General features: G+C 49.3%; 1 protein-coding gene across 13 annotated transcripts in view; it reads right to left on the bottom strand.

Annotated features, from left to right (window-relative positions):
- The window catches only part of ZNF536 (zinc finger protein 536), a 436,740-nt gene that overhangs the window by 357,144 nt on the left and 56,503 nt on the right, over nucleotides 1-23,093 (bottom strand). The window lies entirely within an intron of this gene.

Raw genomic sequence — 23,093 nt, 5'->3', positions numbered from 1 at the left:
CCGGAAGTTCACTTTTCCCCCTTTCGCCCACTTCTACTGCTCAAATGTGTTGTCGGCGGCGACCCGGAAAGCAATCAGGAGACTGAGCAAAGACTTCTCTCAGGTTATTTCATGACACTGGCTACCTCCGGAGTCCCTGCATTTTCACGTAGTGGTTTTTTGTTTGTTTTGATTTCTTTACATTTCTCCCTTTGTGTCCCAGTGGAGCCCTTGTCTTGTTCAGAACTTTATACCTAGAGCAGGGTGGGAAATTGTTTCCCTTGTCTGAGGACGCTTCTCCATGCAAGTCTTGAAGAGCTCCATCGGGAGGTCTTGCTTGGTGTGGCAAGTCAGGCAGGGGATGTGGGATGGGGAAGACTCAAAAGCAGTGAATCGCCATGTGGTTGCGCCCTGTGAGGTCTTCTCAGGTGCCACTCTCTGCAAGCTGGCCTCACCGCCAGGGACCCATCTCACAGCCCGTTGCCAGGGAATCGGGGGGAAACGGCATGGAGCAAAGCTGCGCAAGGGATGGAGAGCGATCAGCCAGGCCTGAGCCCAGTCGTGACCACAGAAAGACTTCCAGAGACTTCCAGTTGCCCAGCTGTCTGGAGAAGAGAGACCCCGAGAACCATGAACCTCAGAGAATGCTGTAGACTTTCCCAGCAGGCCTCCAGCCTTCCCAATAGTTGACTATGAGCTGCAGTTACCAGTTCTCATTTAACCGAGAGGGGCACTCAGGGCCTAGAGAACCCCCTCCCCACCATGGAGCAAGAAAACCAAGATGGCACCCAACGCAAGAATTCCTCCCCAGCTGGAATTGACCACCAGCTCTGTAAGCCCTTAAAAAAAGAAAAAAAAAAAACGTTCTCTTTGTAAACCTTTCTCCCACCCTATTTCAGTCTTTGGAACTTATGACTGATAATCCTCTTTGTTTCAAGAAAGGCATGGTTCATACGAAAACAAAAAAAAAATGTTCACAAGATTACATGGAGAGATCGCCAAGTCCCCCCAAAACAATGCCCTAACAGTCAAGTTCATCTCAGTCCACATTCTGAGTATTTTTAGGGTAATGCTACCCTTTATGCACCAAGCTAATAGAGAAAAACCAAACACCTCTATCCCTGAAATGCAGCAGGTGGAATCCTAGATTCTGCTCTCGGTTCTAACACTTGCCTCCAAAGGTGAGAGAGGGCACCTCCCTCGAGATGTGTTTCCTAAGTTCTCCGGGACATCACCATCCATCAGCCAGAGCCCGTGTTAATACAGGCCTTCACATAATGAACGGTATACTTTGCAGATTTCTGTTTCCAGAAAAGAATGATTTAATATCATAAAATAAAGCTTCAGACCTCCATGCCAATTACTGTGTTTAAGTCATCGAAAGCCACCCAGGAAGGTTAGGGGAGCATGCTAGTGTTAAAGGAATGTGTAACCCATCTGCAAAGAGAGGCCAAGTTCTGCTGCTTTCTGGGTAAAAAGAGCAACTCGCTAAAAGCTTCAACATAGTGAGAAGAAAATGTCAGACGCCACAACCTTATTGCATTGGCAATAAACATGAGCCAATAACTAAATCATTGTCGCTGGTTCTACTTGTGGGTCAGGCTGAGAAATACTGAAACACATAATCAAGTTCTTACTGTATTTTAATAGAAAAAGGAAAACCAGAGAGATCACAGCCTACTGACGATTCCTAAAAGTTATAAAGCAAAGCAATGTGTAAGGAGAAGGGGTCCCGAGTGAAGGAGGAAGGTCTTGGTTGCACTGGCGGAGTAGAAAAGGAAAAGAGGAAAGCACACCTTCCTAACTAACCCTCTGTTAGTCCCCACCCGGGGGGTCTGCTCTGAGACCCCAAACAGAAGTTTCCAGTAAGGAAACAGTAACACCTGAACACAACAGCCATGCCTCACTCAGCAGTGGCTAGGTTTAAAAAAAAAAAAAAAAAAAAAAAAAAAAAAGGCAGTATTTCACAGGTCAATCAAAAAAAAAGGTAAAGTATTTAAATTATTTTAACTTCAAATATTCTTCAAAGCTGTAAATATATATGAGGGAACTAATTGTAAACTTCTCCCAGAAACCCAAATCCAAATTCATGTTGCCGCGTGAATTCAAAGCTCATAAATTACATCCTTCCAAGTAAAGCGTCCGCTGTTAATAAAACACCCGCCCCAGAGAACTCAGAAGGCCTGATCCCAACTAAAAGGATTCATGCCTTTAGAATTCCGGGCATATATATTATTTTTTTGTCGGTTCTCTCAACTTCTCTCAATTACTGATGTTCTCTACGTAATGAATTTTCTGGGGGCTGATGTGTGATTATGGCTATATTTTTATCTATATGTTTTGTGGTTCTTGTACTTAAGCTCTTTGCTCACAAATCCTTTATTAAAAGTACTAAATTGTAAAAAGCACATTCATATTTCATTCAGTGTTCCACACAGAAATGTGAATTTCTGCAGCAAACACAGCTGCATAGAAAAGTTACCATAAAATAACACACCAGACTATAGATCTCTGCACTTTGAACATTTCAGCTCACAAGTAACTTTACTGGAACTAGGCTTTCCAGAACACTGCCATCTTCTTCCTAACACAACTCCTAACCATCTTTTCCAGGTTGCCCGTCACAATCACAGGCTCAGCATTCACTATGGATCACGTGCACTTTTAGGCAAAAGCCAAAAACAAACCCATAGATGTCCCAAACTGGGTATGCACAACTCTGAGACCCCTGAGAGTTTCCATATTCGAGGTAGGAACCTAACAAGCCCAAGACTCCATCTCCATTTTGATATGTTATCTCATGAGTCTTTAGATCTTAACCTGAAATAAACAAGCAGAAGACTGTGCAGTGAGATGGCCCCGGTGTGAAACCAAGAAATATGACGGCAGAAAGACAAGGAAGGGGCCCCGGTGAGTCCTAAGAATTCCAAGGTGTCGATTCAAGACAAGAAAGGAGGGAAGTGCAAGGCTAAAGTCTGACCAATGCAAATGAGCATCTCTTCACAAAAATGTCTCTCCAGGGAACGCACACGCGGGCCTGGTCAGCTAGTAAGCCACTGACCTTTTGGGGGGAAAAAAAGGAATGTAGAATTAAAACTGCCAATAAGGGGGGCGCCTGGGTGGCGCAGTCGGTTAAGCGTCCGACTTCAGCCAGGTCACGATCTCGCGGTCCGTGAGTTCAAGCCCCGCGTCGGGCTCTGGGCTGATGGCTCAGAGCCTGGAGCCTGTTTCCGATTCTGTGTCTCCCTCTCTCTCTGCCCCTCCCCCGTTCATGCTCTGTCTCTCTCTGTCCCAAAAATAAATAAACGTTGAAAAAAAAAAAATTTAAAACTGCCAATAAGGCAAAACAATTACTCAACACCAGATTTCCTGAGCAAATGAATAAATGGGTGAATGATGTGAACATGTGTCTGTCGCAGTGAGCATTATAAATGAATATGATATTAAAATTTGGAGGGCAAGAAACTGATATGACCCTCTGCCAAATCAAATCAATACATCTGTTAAGAGGACCCACCGTGTCCGGCCCAGGCTCCAAAGCAAGGGGAGGGCACTCGAGGGCATAAACCTCTCCCCGCTCACATGGGCCACTCCTGCCTGACGTCCGGCCAACGTCAAGGAGGGGCTGGAACAGATGGCCCCCAGATCCCTGCCTTGGTCAGAGACCCAATCCTGCCTGGAAGAGCCCTCCAGGTGACCGGAGGTGGGCTCCTGAACCTTGACCCCCAGGCCCGGACCTGGGGTCACCAAATGGACCCCACCTGGCCAGAAGAATGTGGGGCAGGCCCCACCCAATGCAGATGTTCAACAGCAGTTCCCAGCCCCCATCTGGGGTCTGAGAAAAGCAGAGAAAACACCAACGCAGCTTCTCTGTGATGGAGAGGGCTGGGGCACAAGGGTTTATCTTGGGGCTCAAGACTAAGGCCCCTGAACAGCCAGAGCTCATGCTCCCTTTCAAGACCCAGATGCTCACTGCCAACGCGCACTTCCATTTGTCAAGCCCTTCATCTGCCTAAATGACAGAGGACTCTCCACCCTCCCCCATGCAAATGGGGGAGCTGGGATGTCCAGACCGGGTCTGGCAGGTATATCGACCCAGGCAGAGTCTCCTCCGCTCTCAGCAGGTGTCCCCAGGCTCCCCGCCAGCTCAAGCTCCTTTCAGGTTTCCTTCATGACCCTGACTGGAGTGGAGAGCTCATACCATCCACCCCATCTTGGGGAACCAAGACCCAGCAAGAAGCAAGTGCAGTCTCAGGCCCTGGAACCGATGAGAAATGAGTTCCCCGGCCACCTGCCTCCTAGGCCTCAGGCCTCCCCACTCTTCTCTGGGTAATTTCTTGGGCTCTTAATTTGAAAGTCTACAGAGCTTGAAAAGAACAAACATTGGGAACCGAGATGTCTGTTTGCCTCAAGCGGTCTCCCCAATCCAGAGGTAAGGAACAGCCAGGAGCTCCCCAGAGGCCACGGACCCCTCCTCTGATGGAGGCATCCCTGTCAGTGGCGGGCAGATACAAATCTGCCTTTCCTCCTACAAGTCCTGTCCACCCCATTAGGAACACTTGGGCTATTCTGTTGCCCGTGATTTCCCCAAACTGGGGAGGAAGACGCAAGGCACTGGGGCAAGTACCCTGGCCAGGCTGGCTGCTGTGAAGGATCTGTCCCATGTGCCCAGGCCTTTCATCTTCTGTAAGCGGCCCCCACAGCCTTCCCCTGCTGCTTTCATTCCAGACTCAGCAGAGCAAAGCACTGCTCAGGAACCTTATCTGGTCACCTCACCTCTCAGCCCCGACTTTCTCAGGGAAATTGTTCCTCCTTCCCCCTTAGCTGGACACAGGCAGGGGGAGACCCCGAGAGCCCAGCGAGCCAGTCTCCCCTGTGTTGAGTCAGCCAAGTGAGGGGGGCAGGCTCTATACATCAGGCCCCAGCTCCAAGATTCTCTGAGCTTCAGCTTTCCCATCTGGAGAATGGGTTAAGGCTTCCATTCCTCCTCTCAGGGGCTTCCGGAAGGCTCAACTGAAGGAAGCTTAAGTGAACCAGTTTTGAATGGCATCCATCAGTTCTGCAGGCCATCCCCAGGGTCCCGAGCTGTGTTTCCTAAGAGGGCCCTGAGATAAAGCTCTAAGAGCAGGGGTCTGGGTGGGAGGTGATCCCAGGAAGGGCTAGTGGAGAAGTGAGAAAGCAAGGAAGCCAACACAACATGAGCAAGGAGGGCACTGGGCTGAGGGCAACCGGGCCCACTGGGGTGCTCCAAGACACTGAGTAAGACCCACTCCAAGCTGTCCCAACCAAGGCAGGAAAAGGCTGGGTGTCCACCCACCAGCTCCTGACCCGGCACTGATGGAGGGGTGCCCCGGAAGCATGCGCTGCCCGCCCTTCTGGCCATGTACACACACGCTCATGCATGCGTATGCACGCACACACACACACACACACACACACACACACACAGTGGTGAGAGCAGCCCCAGACAGAGTCCATACTCTTGCCTTCAGAAACGGCGGGCGGCTGTGTGGCTGTGGGGCCCTGACAGCATCTGCTATTCCCGGCTACACGGGTGTCAAAAAACAAACGGGAACTAGCCTCTCCTTTCAAAGACAACCACTAGGTTGTCAGCTTTCCAGAGAAACTGTGAACCCAGCTGATCGTGGAAATTTAGTGAGAAATTAGCTCCTCTGGAGGCCATCATGGGGAAGTCCTTAGCCGGCCCGCCAGTGCCCTCCCACCTGCGGCTTCACATGTATCTCAGCACCACACAGAACCCGTCAAGGGCACAGAGGCACCAGCCACCCAGCTAACCGGCTTCGAGGAACAGGCATGATGAGGACCGGGTCCCACCCTCCAGGAGCCCGGGGTCATGTCTGGGAGACAAAGCGCGCATGGAGACGGTGAGGAGAAGAGGGGCAGAGCCCTTCCCCATTCCAGGAGACGTGGGACCCCAGCCAGTCCTCAGAAAGCATTTCTCGACCCGGACCTCATAACCAAAGCATCTGGAATCAAACCGTGTGCTGGTAAAAACCTCAGGCGTCCATATAATCCAATGAATCAGAACCACGATTCTTTGAGCAGCCCTGTTAATGGAAGTGTCCCTACATATTTCAGCTCCCAATGTCTGGAAAAGTTATGTAAAAATCACAGGGGAAACAGAGTTTATAGTCCAGTTGGGGGGGGGGGGGAGGGAAATGGCATAAACTAAGTGTGAGATCATGACCTGCCCTTCCTTTGCCAGATCTGGCGAGCTGTATCTGGGGCATGTGGACGTACTGAGTGCCCTCGATGTGTAGGTGCGGACAGGGGAGGGCAGCACAGCCGCGCCCTTGGGGGTATAGTGTGGGCAAAGACCAGCGTCGGGCACAGCTATCTCACAGGAAAGTGCGAAGACACTGCAGAGGGACACTCTTCAGCCTGGGCCACTGGGGAGTCTGCCTAGAGGATGGGGACAAGTTGACCTTCCAGACAGAGGGCACATGTGGAAGGTGGAGGTGCCTGGAATATGCAAGGAGCGGCTAACAGAAGTCAGAAGCCCGTGGTGCATGGGCTGCAGCCACACCCTCAGCTCTGTAGAGCTGTAGACTCCAAAAGAGGATACATCCACTTGACAGGGTCCCACAAACTGAGTTCTAGAGCGGAGTTCTAGCCCCGGGTCTGTGCTCAGAGGCTGCATGTACAAACACCCCACTTCCCCCACCTGAGTCCCCATCTCTACAGACCCCCCTGGCCTTTGTGCAAATCTTCTACAATCCTGCATGTGACAAGCCAGTGCACTGGGGAAGGCCACAGGCACTGTTAGAGGGGACCGAGCCCCAAAGACAGAAAACCCTGGGTCCAAGCCCCAGGGGTGCCTGCAGCAGAGTCAGAACTGGGTTCCCCCTGGTCCCACATTCCCCCCCCCATGGCTGTGACCTTGAGTCCTCCCACCTGCAGGACCTCCCACAGACTTGCAGAACATCAATATAACCTGTTTGGGGGCTTCTGAAGAAACCGGGGCCCCCTCATTACACTGGTGACACTTGTAACCTGTTTAAGAAAGACCTTCTCCCCCTTACCCCCAGGCCTTCTTATTAGTGATGGAGAAAATACTCTAGACAAACAGTTATTAGAGAAAATGATTTGTATTCCATGCCCAAAATTGCTCTACGTCTTTACTGAGTCATCTCCAGGCCAGTATCTCAGTCAGTGGCTCTGCGGAGCCCCTCCACACGCCTCCCTCTGCAGCCAGCAGGGGTGAGGCTGGTTTTGCCCAGCGCACACGGCACCTGCCAGGGCCCTGTCTGCACCCAGCCTGGTAATTCCCATATTCCCCGGGCTTTTTTTTCAGCATCATACATTATATTTAAGTCTCTCCAGCAATACAAATTTCAATTTGGCCAAGCTCTTTAATATTAATAGTTGTCAATCCAAATGCAGAGTGCATAATAAAAAATTTAATCGAAACGAATAGCTCACATATTTCTCTACCTCCTAAATATAGTCACCAATTAGACAAAAGATTTGGTTATATAACTTTGTAGAATTAAGGCCACCTACTAAAGACCACCAGTTAGGGCTGAGAAAGCCAAAATGCCGGATTCCATCCTGTTAATTACTTTTAAAGATAAAATACAGCCAACTTCTGGGCTCCCTTATCCACCGGGCACAAACTGTGGATACAGAATCCACACACATGCAATTATGATCAGGAAGTTGTCAATAATGATAAAAACCAACATTTCTGTAACGCTTTACAGCTTACAAGGCCCAACCACTGGACCTTCTCAGGCTGGGGGCAGGGGGTTTGAGCAGCATCACTCTCACCCCATTGCACAGACAGGATAACTGAGGCTCAGAGGAGGGCGGTGAGCTGCTCAGCAAGCCACAGTCAGACTGGTCCTGGAACCCTGTGTTCTGACCCCAGCCACGGTGCTTACCACGGCTCCTATCTCCCCACCCACAGGTTATTCTTGTATCGTGTGAGAGCCACATGCTACTGTCCCTTTCCCTCTCTCTACTGAGAACACACACATCGCCACTGGACCAGAGGGGCACCGTCCCCAGAGCCCATCAAAACATCACGGCAAGAATGCCTCCTCGGGCAGGACAGTGTGAATGCCGGGGGCCTGATGAGGGTCCCAGTGCCACAGTTCCAGGGGGGACCCACTGACAGCCCTGCATTTCAGAGAATCAAGGAGCTGGAAGGGACCCTGCCTCTCACATTGAATCCAGTCCCCTCATTTTACAGCAGCAGAAACAGTCCTGGAGAGACTCACAGATCTGACCAAGGTCACAGAGCTGGGGAGTGGCAGAGCCAGGACTAGAACTCACGCACACACGCTCACGCGCTCACGTGCTGACGAATTCCAGAAGCGCTGAGTACGGCCCTGGCCAGGCTCCCCCATCATGGTGCATCCTGCTGGGCACTCGGGGTATCTCTTCTGCAAATAACTCCAGGCCTCTTTCGTGAGCTGCTCTGGGCTCGGCCCTGAGCTCCATCAAGCAGGAAGTTTAAATGAAATGGCTCCCAAGTTCCTTAAATGGTTTAATAAAACATATACTGACTGCAATGTGCAGTTTATAGTGGCAAACTATTGCCCCTCAGTTGGGAAAAATGACCTCCAGTCGGCAATATTACTTTCAGCTTCATGATTCCGGTCCGCTGTTGGCCATTCCCTCAACCCACCAGGCAATTCTTTTCCATAACGAGGCGGACTGCAGCCACCTTGTGCCCCACCGCCCGAGGTGCCGGGATGTGCCTCCTAACGGCCCATTCTGTGAGGAGACAAAAGACACAGCAGACCAATGATGGGGACACATACAGAGGACAGGAACACAGCGTGGAGGGCAGAAAGACACCAAAAACTAAGTGTAGGGGATTCAGAGAGATTTGAGGAAACTGAGGGCTGTTTCACAACACCAGTTCCTGTGTGTGTGTGTGTGTGTGTGTGTGTGTGTGTGTGTGTGTGTGTGTGTGTCCCTGGGGTCAACGTCGCTCAGATCCGGGATGGCCAACAAGTCAACCAGATTCAGGGGGGATATGCCCACAGTGCACAAATGCTCCTGGCATCCACAGCCATGAGCTTTAGAAAATGCGGGGCCGGGCGGGGGGCATATAATGTGAATTTCTAAAACTCGACGACATCATTAACAAATAGCTATTAATAACGCTTCTAATCACAAATGCCATTTCCGATATTTGGTGCTGAAAGGTTTTTGTCTCATCTACAAAAGTCCTGAATTTGACTGCCAGAAACTGATGACCTTTTATCCTAAACTGTGCATTGAGATGGCTTGTTAAGCTCATTAGTATTATATGGTGAATTAGATTAGACATTTTATGATTTTTCAAAAAAGGCTTTTTTGATATAAAAAAAGCAGCAATTTCCTTTTTTGACATTTTTCATTTTTAAGGTAATAAAAATGGCACATGTGTACCATGGCATAATGGATTAATTAAGGAATATTATGTTTATCCTAACTCTTAACCGAGTTGTACATCTCCATAAGTCACTCATAAAAATTAATGCATTACCTTACACCATGGGATGATAGACCTATTTTTACCAAACCTGCTCAGAATACATTGTTCTAAATTGGATTATTCTGAGAAGTAGCGAATACCATATTCGGATAGCATCAGTCCAAAATTATATTGTTATTTTAAAAGGTTTTATTATTACGTATAAAACCAAAACCTTCTTCCTACTGTGGCTTTGAATCGTCAGGCCATTCTGGCCCTTAGAATATCAAGCTGTCCCCTCACCTACACTCCCAGGCAGGCTATTTTGTATCTCCTCTCATTCACAATGGATTTGTTGTTTAAAAAACACATGCACTGCATCAAAGAACCACTGGACGATATTTTTTGGCTATTTCTTTGTGTCTTGATGGTAGACGTGAATATAAAGGCATATTCATGCAAGATTCATAAAGGCCCCAGATTTTTAAATCAACAGATGAAAAATCCCTAAAAATAATAATGTCCAGATGTTGCTTATTTAAATGAGCTGTTGCCATTTAATGTTGCCAATCACAAAAGTGATAGAATTTGTGAATTTCAAGGTATTCATAATTTACAGAGAATTATAATTTTTTACCAAGGGAGCATCCAGGGCGATTAAAATCAGCAATTTCAATAAAATAGAAATGATTCTCTCACGGAGGCTACCTTTATAACCTTGGCCTCACACCCAAAGCCCACACTCTCAAGCTGGAGACTTTCTTTTCCAGGCCCCCTTCAGGGGAAACCGTAACTTGCTAGGCCGAAAATGCAGATTATTTTTAATGTGCTAGAACTTCCGAATCGGAGGGTCTCTGAGGAACTACACAGGCCTAATTTCTCTTTTTTATGGTGAGAAAACTGAGGTCCAGGAACTCAAAATGTTTGACCCAAAGTCCCTCAGCTGAGAAGAAAGAACCTACTAGAATCTAGTCATCCAACGTCCAGCCTGGGACACCGCCCATCCACTAAAATTTAGATTCAACATTAATATGACCCCAGGGCACTGCACTGCCAAAGGGGCTTGTGAGGAATGGAGACACCCCGCCCGCACCCCGACCCCTTTCCAGACCAGCACAACCGCTAGGTCTGGGCCCGGTAACCTGCACTTGAAACAGTCCTCCCAGTAATTCCAAAACCAGCAGTTCCCTGGCCCATGCTTCCCAGATTCTGAAAGACTGTCTTTGGGGTGAGACAAGATGAAGGAGTCAGGAAATTGGTCTTTCGTGGTTATCAAGGTCCCCACCCTAGAGCTACCAGCACTGGAGACCCTCAACCAGACGGCCGTCAGGAGGGTGGCTGGTTGCAAAGCCCGGCCCGGGCACAAATAAGACCTCCCTGTGACAAACCCTGGAGGAGGCACGACACTCCAACTCCACATTCTGGGCCAGGCCCTCCCCGGGCACGCCCGTGCTCTGCACTGCGCGACCGGTAAAGGAAGAAGAGTGCTGTCCTGCACAGCTAGTGACGTGGGGTGTGACCCACAGGGGGACACCATGGGCGTGCCTCCTCTGGTCCAGAGGCCACCTGGGGGTGGGGGTGGGGGTGGGGGGCGCTGGGCTTCATTCAGAGTATGTGCCAATGCTTCCTTGGTTCCTAATGGGTGTCTGGAATTGACCACTATCCTAAACGGGAAGGGGTGCTGGGAGGGCGTCGTAGGATTGCTGGTGAGCAGATCCACGTGAAAAACTCAAGTCCCAGAGGGCGCTCTCTCAAGGTCAGGAGACCTGCTGCCGACTCCCTAGCTCCCCGTGCAATGTATACACACCCGACTGTTCCTTTGACCTGGAGAAAGGGCTCTCTGGGGAGAGGTTCACCCGGCATGCAGCCACTCCTTCTCCCAAGCGGCCACCCGCTCCACAGATTCTAAGACGGTATCTGAGTGGAGAATCCCTTAGCTACCTCCCAGTCTGACCCTGTGGACACAGGAATGCCCACCCACCCAGTAGCTGTCACCTGTGTCTCCGCTTGGGAAAGGTTTCTCTGCTCTCCCAGCCCCCTTCCAGAACGTGTCAGCCGCCTGAACTCAACAACCTTTTTAAAGCTCAGTCATAAAACACTCAAAGGTTCAAAAAGCAAGTGGCTTCAGGTCAAACGTGTTCTATTAAGAAAATCGCTTACGTAGAAATTGCGTTAAGCTGGGTATAAACTTTCCCGTGTATGTCTTTGCCGAGCATATACTAGGAGAGTAAATAAACAATCATAAGTGGAAGACACCAGTAAAAAGGTGCCTAGTAACATCACAGGAGGGTCTGCAAACCAGCCTTCCCCTAGAACCATCTAGTCGTGGAACGCTTGGGTGGCTCAGTGGGTTAAGTGTCCCGACTCTTGGTTTCAGCTCAGATCATGATCTCACGGTTCGTGAGTTCAAGCCCTGGGTTGGGCTCAATGCTGACAGTGTGGAGCCTGCTTGGGATTCTCTCTCCCTCTCTCTCTGCTCCTTCCCTGCTCTCTCTCTCTCTCTCTCTCTCTCTCTCTCAAAATAAATAAGTTAATTTAAAAAATACTCTTCCTCAAAAATAAATAAACATTAAAAAAAAATTTTAAAGGGGTGCCTGGGTGGCTCAGTCAGTTAAGCGTCTGACTTTGGCTCAGGTCATGATCTCACGGTTTGTGGGTTCGAGCCCTGCGTTGGGCTCTGTGCTGACAGCTCAGAGCCTGAGACTGCTTCACATTCTGTGTCTCTGCCCCTCTCTCTCTCTCTGCCCCTCCCCTGCTCATGCTCTGTCTCTCTCTCTCTCTCTCCTCTCTCTTCCTCAAAAAAAAATAAACATTAAAAAAAAATTTTTTTAAATAAAGAACCATCTAGTTGAATGCTGAAGACAGAATGCAGACAAGGGAAGATACTCTGCCTGACTTTGGACTGGGCTTCACGGCGGTTTGGGAAGCGCTGTGGGGAGGGTCTCAGTGTCTGCAGCGAAAAGGAAGCAGCCCAGTCCCGGCCACTGGGAGCCTCTCCCTGGCTGGGGCCTCGGGGGGCCTCTCAAACACCTCCACAGTCGCTTTGCTGTGCTGTCTTCTCCCTGCCACCAAACTCCAGCTCTAAAGCCCGAGGCCCGAGGCCCACCAGGGGACCCCAGCGCAGGTGTGAGAACAACGGTGGGGCTAACGGACACCATAGCCCCCCACCGGGCCCGGATGCCGCAGGGAAGACCGGGTGTCCACGTGTGCCTCCATTCCCCCCCCCAACTCTGCCCCGAGCACACGAGGTGAAGAGGGAGCAGAGTTGCTCTGACACCACATGTCGGCAACAATCTGCTGTGCTGGACGCCTCACCGACCCCAGGGTGCCAGGGCAGACAGCAAGCGGGGGGCTGCCCCAGACACACTCTGCCATGGGAAGTAGCAGCTGCCGTGGCAAGACCTTCCCACCCATCAGCCCTTTTCCTGGCTGGTGGCTGGTTCCCAGACTCTCCTCCCAGATACTTCTGCACAGTTAAGGGCTAAAGGAAGGGGGCCTCCCTCGGGAGGAAGCCCACTGGCCAGTGTCCCCGGGAGGTCTTGGCCACCTGGGGCCATGACCAAGAGGAACCGCCACGGTGACTTCTTCCGAAGGGCAGTCGGGGGCTCTGAGTTATCACCTGGCCCAGCGGGGCAGTGGGCACCTGGCCCCGCAGAGAACGGGGTCCTGCTCTGCTCTCCTCCCACAACAACAATAGGCCTGATCTCGGTGGCCACACTCCACTGGACTTCCCGACAAGCGATTCTCACATCCCTCGGCCTCTACAACTGTCCCTGTGGCCTACACAGGCTCTCTCTGGAAGGCAGCATCGGGCACTCGGGACACAGCATGAGATTATGACAGTGCTTTTTGCGTGAGATCCTTGCAAGGATTAAATGAGATCATGCATACACAACCAGGACAGTGCCTGGCACTTGGTAAACAGTCAGCAGTCACTCACAGCTGCCACGTTTGATTTCATCCCAAGCTGAGGCCAGACCCCCCTACAGGTGTGAGCTTTTAGGGCCAAAAATCGTGTTTGAAAGACTCACTGGAGGGCAGGGCAGGATGAGGGGCAAACAGGGCCACACCTGGCAGCAAAGAGGACAAGAGAAACCTGCCTGGTTATTCTCTCAGTTGGAGAAGAAACAGTCACCATCCCATGATTGCAAGTCTTGCCTCGAGCTTGTGGGAAATGCAAGTTCTTCGACCCCACCTCAGACCTTCAGAATGAGAAAATGTGGATTTCTGTTTTCACCAGCCCTCCAGGTGACTGTGATACTCTCAAGTCAGCTGAAGATCCATTGCGCTCCCTAGGGCAACGGCTCAACCTGATTGTACAGCTGACCTGATTGGTCTGGGGTGGAGTCCAGACTCTGGTGGGTCTCAGATGCTCCCCAGGCACTACAGATCTGTAGCCAAGGCGGAGAATCACCATCTAGCCCCTGGCAGCTCCCGGGAGCAGCAGCATGGCCTGGGAGCCTGTCAGGTATGTGTGTGGCTCTCTGGCCCCCAGACCCAGAGTCAGAATCCACATTAACCACAATCCCAGCACAGCGTGTCTATAACTGACACCTGCTCTAGGTGAGTCTGCTTAAGATTTGGAAAGAAACATGGACACCATGTGGTCCAAACTCTTTACCCGCTGGGTGCAAACCTGAGGCTGGGCATAGCCCGAGACTCCCCAGATCACCCTGGCTACTGCAGCAGGTAGAGAATCTAAACAGTGTCCTCACACCCAGGCTGGTCCTTCTTCCCTTGCCCACACAGCCCCCAGCCAAACATGGGGGCTTGCCTCAACCTTCCTTTGAGCCTTCTCTCAGCCTTCAGTCTGAGGCCTCAGACGAGAGGGGAGGAAGGTGCCTATAGGAGGAAGCTGTTGCTAACAGGTGTCTGAGGTGGCATGGGTTCCACCGGGCATCCTACAAATTCCCAAAATGCCTTCTCGAGGGCACGGTTGCCATTCATGAAGACTTTTGCCACTCACTGGCTTGTTACTGGAAGCCTGATCATATCGGGGACGTTACGTGTCCAGAAACACTGAAGTCACGTTTAAACACACATACACTGGGGCCCAGAAAGGAGAAACAAGTTTGAGGGATGATTCCAGCATGCGCCAAACTCATCTTTCTACTGTCAACACTGTCTTAAGTTGTATTTTTTTTTTAATTTTTTTTTCAACGTTTATTTATTTTTGGGACAGAGAGAGACAGAGCATGAACGGGCGAGGGGCAGAGAGAGAGGGAGACACAGAATCGGAAACAGGCTCCAGGCTCTGAGCCATCAGCCCAGAGCCCGACGCGGGGCTCGAACTCACGGACCGCGAGATCGTGACCTGGCTGAAGTCGGACGCTTAACCGACTGCGCCACCCAGGCGCCCCTTAAGTTGTATTTTTAATAAAACACAATACTGTTGAGCCTAGCTCGCTCACAAGAGGGTCTTAGACATGAAATAATCCACATACATGAACATGAGGAGAATTTGATTATCTTCTTGCCGTATTCCAGGAAGAAAATAAAAAAGTCTTTGGGGTAGGGAAAATTCAACACATACATCCCTGCACGTTGCCACACACACGCATGCGTGTGCACACACACACCCACCCACTGCAATCAAAGTTTCCTCTCCTCTGGGCTGCAAGCCCTCAGTGTCGAGGGTCACATCTCACCCACCAGGGCTGGGCACAGGGAACCCTGATAAAGGCTGAGCTGCCAGTCAGCAGAGTAACCAAGAGAAAAGGCCAGTCAGGGCCAGAAGACGCAGAACATCCAGGGCCAGAGGTATCCGTGGGCCACCGTACTACCAACTCCTGGACTATGGGCAGGCAGCCACCAAGACCAGGCCAAGGCCCAAACTTTATCTTTAAACGGAAAAATAAAAGTCACAGATACCCCCTTTTCCAAAGCACGTTATCACTCTCTTCTCCCACTTACTCTCAGGCACAACGCAATTTCCAGCCCAGGTCATCCCTTGAATGTCTCCCAAGCACCCGCGAGGCCCAGGCCCCTTGCTTAAGGCACCACTGAAGATTTTCAAGCACGAAACTCAAAATCCAAAGTCACGGCAGTCCTTCTTGCAACGCGCTATACCATGCTGGCCACATTATCATCCCACGGCTCAGATTCTCATACCTTCCTTTGTGCAAAGTGAATTGTGCCAGAAAACCATAAGGGTAGGAACTCAGCTCTGCTGGGCTTAAGTCACAGCCAAGAGTTCACGGAAAACACCGCTGTGTGCCACACCACAACTGCACGAAGCCTACTGTTGAAGTGCAGTAGTGACTGGGGGGGGGGGGGGGGGGGGGGGGGGGGGCGGGGCAAGGTCACGCGTTCCCGAACATAGCAGGGGAACCACATCGCTTTGCTTGAGACAGACCCAAGACCAACCATTCCCCGGAGCCCCCCAACATTCCCTAAGCTTGGACTGATGGCTTATTTCCATAACGTGCACAAATACGTAAAATCAACTAACACATTTCTCTCCATTGGAGAAAGAACGAATAACTATCCACACGTTGTCCTCCACACGGAAAAATGCCAGAAGGTTCCTGGTACCAAGTCCACACATCCCGGTGGACCACGAGGGAGGCCAGGAGGAAAGGAGGCAGGGAGACAGCGGCTTGCGGCCTCAGTAGCAGCAGCTGACCATCTGAGCCAGAGGTGCAAAGGGGGCGGCCGAGACGGTCCCTGGGAGACGGGACAGCAGATCTCCACGTTAGGAGGAAAAGATTTGGGGCCAGCGAAGATATCTACTCTAGGATTCATGCCAAACAGCATGTGATCAAAAGAATGAAGGGAAAAGAATCAATCAACATGTTCGCCTGTATACCCTGGTTTTCTTTCCTCTGGGTTAGGAAAATAATTCACTTTTTTAATGCAAGAAGAAGTTATCGATTGGCTTAGCCTTCCTTCTAATCCCAAGGAAATGCTGCGCATGTAGACACACAGGCATCCTCAAACTACCTCCTTCTTCAGCAGAGCCGAAAGCTCACTGTGCCCGCAGCACAGGGCTGAGGTCTTAGAAATCAAACAGAAGCAATAAAGGGAAGTTCAGCTCACCTGGTACCACCTGTCACCTTCATTCTCTCCCTTAATTTGCCCCCTCTCGCCATGACATCCCATCTTAATAATATTTTTTTTTCAACTAGGACCTGACCTCAGGCTCACTGAAGCCCTGGTAAGTGTTCCCTATGAAGAGCAATCTCCAAAGGTTGGTGCTCATGGTGATGGTGACAATCACCAGATGTGGGGTCACAGGGACAGGCACGTGCCTCCTAGTTTAGCCATGCTCGGATGCGGCACTTGTGCAAGTCAGCTATGTCTGCTGAGCCTCAGTTTCTTGGTCTGCATAGTGGGTCGCTAAGGGGGTTAAACAAGTTGAGGGGCAGCAAGGTCTTAGCACAGGGCAGGGCTGGCCAATGCATCCTGTAAAGGGCCGGGTGAGAAATACCATAGGCAGGTCACACAGCCTCTGTCCCGAGCACCCAACTCTGCCATTACAGCGTGAAAGCAGCCACAGGTGATCCATAAATGAATGGGAATAGGCTGGATGCCTAGAAAATCTTCTTATGAACAGTGAAGTCTGAATTTCATATACTTTTCATGTGTCACGGGACATTGTTTTTCTTTTGATTTTTCTCAATCGTTTAGAAATGTAAGAGCCATTCTTAGCTCATAAGCTATAAAAAAAAAAAAAAAAAACAGGCAGAACCCACAATGAGCTATCAGCTCACACCCATTAGGATGGTTACCATCAAAAATTCAGACAGCAAGTGCTGGGAAGGGTGCGGAGAAATTGAAATCCTCGTGCACCGTCACCAGGGATGTAAAATGGTATAGCAGCTATGGAGAACAGTATGGAGGCTCCTAACTTAAAAGTAGAGCTACCGTATGATCCAGCAATCCAGCTTCTGGGGATACATCCAAAAGAATCGAAAGCAGGGTCTTGAAGAAATATTTGTATGCCCATGTTTATAGCAGCATTGTTCACAATAGCCAAGACACGGACACCCAAGTGTCCACTGACGTATGAATGGATAAACGATACGTGGTGTGTATACACAGACAGACACACACACACACACACACACACACACACACACAGTGGAATATTATTCAGCCTTAAAAAGAAAAGAAGTCCTGTCACAGGCCACACCGTGGATGAACCTCGAGGACATTACGCTAAACAAAATAGAGCCAGTCACAAAAGAACAAGTACAGTATGAGTCCACCCATAGGAGATAGATTGAATAGTCAAATTTAGAGAGACAGAAATTTAGAGAGACACGAAGCGGAATGGTGCTTTCCAGGGGCTGGAGGGAGTAAGTTATAGGGAGTTACTGTTTAGTGGATACAGAATTTGTTTGGGACGATGAAAAAGTTCTGGCGTGGATGGTTGATGGCTGCACAACAGTGAGTGTACTTAGCGCCACTGAACTTTCAGTGCACTTGAAAAATGTTAACCTTTTTAAACTATTCTTTAATGTTTACTTATTTTCGAGAGAGAGAGAGAGTGTGTGTGTGTGTGTGTGTGTGTGTGTGTGTGTGTGTGTGAGCTGGGGAAGAGGCAGAGAGAGGGAGACACAGAATCCAAAGCAGGCCCCCAGGCTCCGAGCTGCCAACACAGAGCCCGACGCGGGACCCCAACCCATAAGCCGCGAGATCAGGACATGAGCCGAAGTCAGACACCCAACCGACAGAGCCACCCAGGTGCCCCTAAAAACGTTAAACTTTTAATAGCAAAATATATGCGTATTCCATTACAGGTTTTAAAAGTTTTTTTTAATGTTACAAAAAAAAACAAAATAGGCAGTGTGCTGGGTATGACCCACAGGCCAGAGTTTACCAAGCCCTGGCATAGGGCATAAATGCAACGGAGTAAGGCATCACCCCAAAAAAGGGAAATGAGGGGAAGGGTACCCGTTATATGTGAAAAGAGAGCTCAGAGGCAAATGAAGGGCTTTGTAAGATTATTCATTCAAGTCTACCAAGCACCCACTCTGGACGCAATTATCATCTGGGCACAGACACAAACACAGAGGCACCTCCAGGCTCTACAACCCTACCCTTCCATCCTGCACCCCACTGTCCAAGGGAAGTCCCCAGTGCATATGTGAGGACATGCCCTAAGGTGCGCTGGGGTGTCCTGGGGGCCAGGAAGGGGGCAAGGCCACACAGGCAGGCACATGGCTCATACATGGGGGCACACTCTGCTTGGAGTGGTCAGCGATCTTGCCAGGGATGGAAAAGTTCAATGACTACAAGGGTGACTTTAATTATATGTTGTCGCTGACTAGCAGTGGTTACGATGGTACAATTACACATGTATTTATCAGCAAGATACTTGCATACATAATAAACCAAAAGCAAAACGTTAAATTTCAGTGGACGCTTAAAATACAAAACTGGGCCATGATGCAAAGCAGCCTCACTCACAAGGGGGTGGGACAGAAAAGCCACGAAGCTCCCCTCCCTTTCAAGAGCTGGCTGTTCCCACCCACCATGACCGCGTGGCATCCATCCCAGGAATGCACTCCCCGAACACCAAGTAAATCCCAAACCCCAGTGGTGTGTCAACAATGCTCCTTCACAAAGGGGAAGCTGACTTCGGAAACTCACCACCTTTCTGACGCTCTCTGAACTTGCTAACCACCACGGTCCCCGGGGGGTGCCGGGGAGACCGCATGCCTGGCAGCACCGGGGGGTTCCTAGCTCTGGTATGAGTCTGAGGGGAAAAGGCTAATTATCTGAAAATGGCCTATACTTTCCTTAATCTTGAATAAATAGAGAGAGAGGGGAAAAGATGACGAAGCAGAGAGAATGAAAACAATAGCAGGAGCCACACGTGTGTTGAATGCCTACTTGGAGCCGGGCATTGTTTTAAGCACATTACATGGACTAGTTGTATAATCTACTAGGTTGTCATTATTGTCATTCCCAATTTACAGATGAGAAAACTGAGGCTAAGTCCCCCGAGACACAGTCACACAGTCACACAGCCGGTGAGTGGGGGAGCTCACCCAGGAAACCTGGCTCCAGAGTCCACATCTTTGTGATGGGTTGCCAGGTCTCGGGGTCATTTCTCTCTCTCCTTGTTATTACTTCCATCCTGGTACGGCTATGATGTTCATTGTGCAATAATTTGTAAGCCAAGCATGGGGTGACTTTTCACCCTCGTCCACAGGAATAAGTTTTCCAATAGACAGCGTGTGCTGTATCTGGACTTGGGAGCCCCAGCGCTCAGAGATCTGGACTTGGGAGGCCCGGCGCTCAGAGCCTCAGCCTGTCTCCTCAGGATGGCTGACCCCACACGGCCGGGCACTGGCCAGTCCCACCCAGATCGAGCATGGCAAACCTGAAGAGTACACACAAGAACCTCTAGAAGAACATGAAATACAATATAAATTAGAGTCTTGCCCAGGAGACACACAACTAGTCATCTGGACAGGAAGTCTTCTGAGCCTCATAAACTCCTTGCGCCACATTGAAAGAGGTCACCTTTTCCTACTCTGCCTCTGTGTATTCAGTCTCAGTCTTACTGTGGATGTGCCTTCATGGAATACCTACAGATGTTCACACAACATGGCACTCATGTACAGAGATGGCCCAGCATGGTCCTAGACATATTTTTCTATTTTAAAAACTGGATTGAAAAGAAGACATAATGACAGTATTTTTGTATAACTGACCACTTTAGTGTAAAAAAAAAAAATGTTTAAGAGGGCAAGGAGTAAAGAGATGGTAAAAAGTGGGATTTCATTTGGACTGCTAGGCCTACTATTCTAAGATCTTATTCAGGTTTGAGATAAAACTCCATCTATCTGCCTATCCATTTATCCATCAACCCACCCATCTATCCATCCATCCACCCACCCATCCATCTTTTCATCCATCCATCCATCCACCTATTCAGCCACCCATCCATCCATCCATTCATCCATCCATCCATCCATCCATCCACCTATTCAACCACCTATCTATCCATCCATCCATCCATCCATCCACCATCTATCCATCCATCCATCCATCCATCCACCTATTCAACCACCCATCTATCCATCCATCCATCCATCCATCCACCCACCCATCTATCCATCCATCCATCCATCCATCCATCCATCCATCCACCCACCCATCTATCCATCCATCCATCCATCCATACATCCACCCATCCACCTATTCAACCACCCATCTATCCATCCATCCTGTCAGTCACCAGTTTTATTGAGAACCTATTCTGCATCGGACACCATTTCAGGAAAAAGAAAAGCAACACTGAAGATCACACTCAAGGCCCTGCTCTTACCAGCTTTATGCTGTAGTGGGAGAGACAGAGCAAAACCAGTAAAGGAGGGATGGGTCACCAAAATGCTTCCTACACCAAACACCACAATGCATTTGAAATCCACCTAAAACAAAGGTAAATCAGAGCCATTTCTTCACTTGTTGTTATCATCAAGGATCAGTTGTGAAAGCAAACAAGAGTGTCTTCTATGGAAATGCTAACAGTACAAAAATGTATTCTGATGTGGCAGAAATCATTTGAGGGCAAATACTACAAGCAATATTTTTATGACAAAAGCTTTATTTTTCGTCTTCTCTTCCTTGATTTAAATATATACATGTATGTGGGTGCACAAGTATCGAGATTCAAGTATTTCAATATAAATTTTGTATTCAAAATACTTTTCCTGATTTCAGTTGATTGCATATCTCGAGCCAATGTTGCAGCAGTAATTTTTGTTCTGAATCAAAAGCAAGGATATCTCTCTCTTGTTTTCTCACTCGCTCTCTCTCCTGTGCTCAACAACCTCTCTTGCCTCCCCTGCCCTCCAGCCCTAAGAAACCCAAATATCAAACTGTTTTCAGAGCTGAGTGATCTCAAGGGCAAAACCTGTTCCTTCCCATGCATTTCCCTGCTGAAGGTTTCGGGGGCTGTGGGGCCGAGGCGCTGGCGAAAGCCACGTCACAAAGGCATCAAAATAGAAGGACAAACCTTCCCACTTTGATTTGAGTGTGTAATTGTTTGAATACATCTCGCCCGCACTACAATAATGTCATCCTTGGTTGACACAGATTTTAAAGCCTTTTGAAAAGGTGGAATGTTATCAATCATGAGCGTGATTATAATGGGATTTAAGTGGAAGAAGCTAAGATTCAGACCCTTGCTGGGGCCAGGCTCTGTGAGAGAGGCGGGAGGAGAAAGAAGTAAGGCGGCTGGGTTTCAGCCAGGAAAAGGACGCGGTGTGTCGCCTTCGCCCACACAGCTCCCCTCCCAAAGCCAAAGATGTCCCAAAGAAGCACCCCCAAACTCTGTAACTCCAGCTGGAATTCTCCCACCCTCCAAAACCAATCTGCTTGTGTTCCCATCACATTAGACCAGTGGCTCTCAAGCAGGGATGGCTGTGCCCCCCAGGGGACACTTGGTAGTGTCAGGAGACATTTTTGGTTGTCACAGTGGGGGGAACCGGGTATGCAGTTGGCATCTGGTGGGTGAGGGCCAGGGTGCTGCTAAACCCCTACGATGCACAGGCTGGTCCCCACAGCAAAGACTCACCCGGCCCAAATGCCAAAGCGCCGAGGCTGAGAACCCCCGCTTTCGATTCAAAGAGGCCGAGCCAGAGATAGAGGGTTTGAAGCTGCTTCCACTGGCTTTGCTACCCTCCTGTTCACCAGCAGACCAAGGCAGGTGACAGAGGAGAGGATAAAACTGGAGAGGAAGAAAGGGCTCTTTGAGCCAAATTACTTCCTCTTTTGCCTTTTGAGCAAACACACACCTTCCTTATTACAAGTCAGAAGAAGCTGGAAACCCAGAATTCTTTTTTTCTTCAAGGCAAAACAACCCAGGATCTGCTGGTGGCAGGGCCCTGAGACTGTCCAACCGCTCCCTGACAAATCACAACACTACCTACAGATGTCAAATGCACCCGCTGAACCCAATCACATGCCCGGATTACTAAGGCAGAGAATTGTGAATTTCATTAAATATGTTAAAGGGGAAAAAATCAGCTTTGAAAAATAGTAATCCTGTCTTTCAACAAAAATATTATAGGAAGCTATGAATTTGGTAGATCCGAATAGGATGTTGGTACATGTTTTACTAAGGTAATATAATGGCACACTATTATTAGATCACATTAATCATTACTGTGCCAACGGCGCTGACAGCCCCACTGAAAAGGATTGAAAGCCCTGGTAATGGATATAAATTACCCATTGTGTGATAAAAGGATTTTTACTAAGAAGGTAAGAATAAAACAGCAAATTTCTAATATAACTGTTGTGTAAAGACCAAAATAAAAGTAATCCATGGTCACTAATATCCACACAATCGGAAGTAAGCACTTTTTCAACGAGATAAAGTCACAATAAAAAAATATATATTCGGTACAATGCAAAATTAATTTCTGAGCGCATAATTCCGCTATCAATTTCCCTGGTTGTGTAGTGACCTCTGAGGCCCATGGTCAGGAGGAGGTGGGCTCTGGGCTAATGAGATCTGAGGGTGAGTTTACAGAGATATCGCGGCCAGCTCCGACGAGGTGGGTGCAGACATCGAATGCAGCAGTGCCCCCTCGTTTGCATTTTAAGTTTTTATCCGCTTCGATGCCAGGAAAACACTCCATTACTGAGTCTGGGATCTTGAGTCTGAGACGACAAACACAAAGCCGCTCTGGGACAAGTGTCCTCCAAGACCCGGCCGGGC

This window comes from Puma concolor, chromosome E2, assembly GCF_028749965.1.
Source record: "Puma concolor isolate L17-30 chromosome E2, mPumCon1.1.hap2, whole genome shotgun sequence".
NCBI classification, from domain to species: domain Eukaryota; kingdom Metazoa; phylum Chordata; class Mammalia; order Carnivora; family Felidae; genus Puma; species Puma concolor.
This window is presented reverse-complemented; position numbering and strand designations above follow the sequence as displayed.